This window comes from Limulus polyphemus, unplaced genomic scaffold (assembly GCF_000517525.1).
Source record: "Limulus polyphemus unplaced genomic scaffold, Limulus_polyphemus-2.1.2 Scaffold1050, whole genome shotgun sequence".
Classification (NCBI taxonomy): Eukaryota; Metazoa; Arthropoda; class Merostomata; order Xiphosura; family Limulidae; genus Limulus; species Limulus polyphemus.
In genome coordinates this window covers 231,865-235,350 of record NW_013666660.1, presented here as the reverse complement: position 1 = coordinate 235,350, position 3,486 = coordinate 231,865, and the positions used below count along the sequence as shown (strand labels likewise).

The following is a 3,486-nucleotide window of genomic DNA, read 5'->3' as shown; positions in this document are numbered from 1 at the left end:
AGAATTTATACCGGAAATTAACAAACGAGCAGATACATAACAGTACCATAAAGTTTAGCCTTAATTAAACTAAAGCAAAAAACATGTACAAGTTACAGTGTTAATTTATCTTTATCGAATATAAACTGTACTTAATAAAGGCTGACTCATTCTAATTCAGACTCTGACAAGTCAGAGTGCAAGGTAGTGTTCATATGAAGAATACAAATATTTTTGTCCATTGCATGGTTTGAATATTCAATTGCATAATGTCTATGGCTTCCGAAATGCATATCTACAGCATCACTGTGTATTGTATCTGGTATTTACTCCCTCTACCACGAGCTGTCGCTAAATCAGCAATGTATGGTAAAATAAATGGCTGATATCTTTGATAACAAATATATAATACCATGTTGAATGGCAATTGGTAATAGGCCATAGCATACACACTTTGACCCCCACCAGTGCACATAGGGGTTAATCCAGTTTGACTGAACTACATTCATAACAACCCCTTCTTTCTTCCATCTCAACCAGACAACCTCAGAAAGCACAATAACTGAGGACCTATGAAGATGCAGTGAGATGTGAAGCCATACCATCTTCTCATTTCCCTTCATTATTGAGAATCTCGTCGCCTTTGTAGCAGATACCATCCAAGCAACCTAGCTCTACCAAGTCTAGTTCAATGATTACATTACACTGCGCCAGTATAGAGTTTCACTCAAGGTAAATGTTGAAATATTACATATAAGGTAACCTTTATCCAGAGACACCGCTAGGTGCTTAAAAAATTCAGAGCTCGAGCCCGTAGGCGCGGGGATTTTCAATATGATATCGATCATGGTTTTCAATTCGGAATTTTCAAGACACCAACTGGAGATTCGGGATACTATCAAGTAGAATCAGGGAACGGAGCCAGTGTGCCAGCGCCTAGCGTCGCCTCTGCCTTTATCATAAGAAAGTTGAACTATTGGAACTTAGCAGCAACCTAGAGGTCGATATTGCAATCATAAATGAAACATTTTTGAATATTTCCACCCACTTTCAGCTTCCCCTCTAAACTTAAAAGCTCCAGGTTACAGACGCATGGTGTTATTATACAAAATAGATTTAAAAATATATTCTCCAAACAACTCCGTTACCAAATGCAACGAACACACTCTATGTAATATCCACTTCCCAACTTTCTGGTTGTTTCATTCCTCTCATACGTTTCACCATGTATCACTCCAGACATCGCTTTTCTTCAATCAGTAATTAAACAAACTGTTATCCTACGAGAACTTAACTCCAAACAACAAAACTTCAACTGCTTTACTACTGACCACAGTGGTACTATACTACATCCGTCCATTGAATCTTAAAATAGTCTTTTAATCTTAAAAACAATACCCATACTCATTTACATAGCTCACGGGATATCTTACACCTCTATAATTATGCTCTTTCTACCTCTAAGGCTGTTTCTAAAGCTATAAACAAATTTGTTCCTATACACATGAGAATCCTTAATCTAAAATCAAGGAAATTACAAACACCGCAAATTCACAACCTCAATCTTAACAAACGAAGCCCGTGTCGTTTAATTTATTATAGCCACTCGCGACTTATCACTTAAACTTCTAATTACTAGTAAAAGAATGGCATATAAAATTTAATCAGAGTTGAGCAAGAATCAAATTGGAAGAATCTCTGTGACTTTATAGATAATTCAAAACGAATTTCGTCATCTTTTTTTTTGAGAAAATTCAAATATATCTGTAATGCCACTTCATCACAATATAGAATATGATAACTTAATTGGCATGAGTAACGAAGAAAAAGCTTGTAATTTCGCTAAATATTATAAATATTTAAACATTCTTGATGTAGATAATTTTGACAAAGTTAACATATTGATTTCATACAATCACTGAACACAACCTGTTCTTTCCCACAATGTATACTATCCTAATCCGCCCCTCTATGGCGATGCTACAGCAAGCCCATCTCTAAAGCTGAAATAAGAGTATACATTAAACGCCTGAAGAATTCAATCCATATGAAGACGGCAGTGCATTCGAAATTCGCAATACCCATATCACATCTTAGCGCTACATACAATCTATATTTACAATCTTTATATTACCCCTCTAGATGGAAAGGAGCCACAATTAAAGTTATATCTTAGAAAAGTTCAGGACTCAGTAACTCTAGTAACTACCGCCCAATTAGCTTTTTAAATTGCACAGGTTAACTTAGGGGCATGGGGGCAGATCCCCATTGGAAAGTTATGCCCCACAGCCGTCCCCCATCTGAGATATGGTTTCATAAGAGTTTAAAATTATCTTCATTTTGATTCCCACTAACACAAGTGTTAATTTTTTCTACCCCTACCTCAAACTAACTCTTTTGCCCCTTATGTCCCCTTCTTCCAAATAAAAAATCCAAGAAACGCCACTGGGTAATCTAATAAAATAACCTCTTAAATATTCGTGTGGTAATCAGAAAATAATAAACTATTTAATACAAGCAAACTATTGACCATTTAATAATATTAACAAAAACAGCATTTTAGGGCTTTGATCAAAATCATGCGACTGTTAGAGTATTTATTGATGTTAAAAAAGCTTTGGCACAATGGCTTAAAGTACAGATTATTGAAATGCAGTATGCCTATCTCTTTAATCAGTTGGATTTCAAGTTTCTTTTCTAATCGTTCTGCTAAATAAAAATCAATACCTCATTACTTAACTCCTTCCCATTTTAAGGAGGCGTGCCGCTAGGTTTAATACTTAACCTATTATTATGATATATATCATATTTGATAACGACATTTTGTTGCCAGCTTTAATATTATTACACGTGGTTCAACAATCTAACGATATAAGGAGCACGTCATGTGACCCTCTATTTTCGCACCAAGAATTTAAATTTTTTAATATTAGAAATAAACAACCTTAAAATACCAAAATAAAAAATTGATGTTTTAAGGTCGTTTATTTGTAGTATTAAAATGTATTTTATACACCAACGTGCATTATAGAAATTAAATAAAGAGTTTAAACTTCTTTAAATCACGTCACCGCCTGTTGCGATACTTGGAGAGTAGAGCTTAATCTACACAAAACAATAATTTTGCGAAAAAGTATCAAAAAAAATGTAGGAATCTATCTAATGTAAAATCAAACTCTACACATGCAGATTGCTCTAAGTTAATTGAATTTCTAGATATAACGTTTAATAACCAATTCATAAGGAATTAGTGGTTTAGAGATAAATTATATAGTGGAGGTGCCCTGATAAACTTGTCAGGCGTGCGATGTCACCATTAGGGTAAAGATGTTATATTCAAAGCCTAACTTCCATTTCTGTGAGTCCATTTTAGACAAAGAAAATATGTGTAGCACTAATTATTTGAGACTACGTATATTAGTATTAAACTGAATTTTAAGTATGGTAGTAGTATTTAATAGTAGGAATCAACAAGGATTCCAAATAATTCAGACGCCGAAAAAACAC

The 3,486-nt window shown here is 34.2% G+C and overlaps 1 protein-coding gene across 1 annotated transcript in view; it reads right to left on the bottom strand.

Annotated features, from left to right (window-relative positions):
- Positions 1-3,486, bottom strand: part of LOC106461872 (protein phosphatase 1 regulatory subunit 42-like) — a 32,977-nt gene that overhangs the window by 28,505 nt on the left and 986 nt on the right. The window lies entirely within an intron of this gene.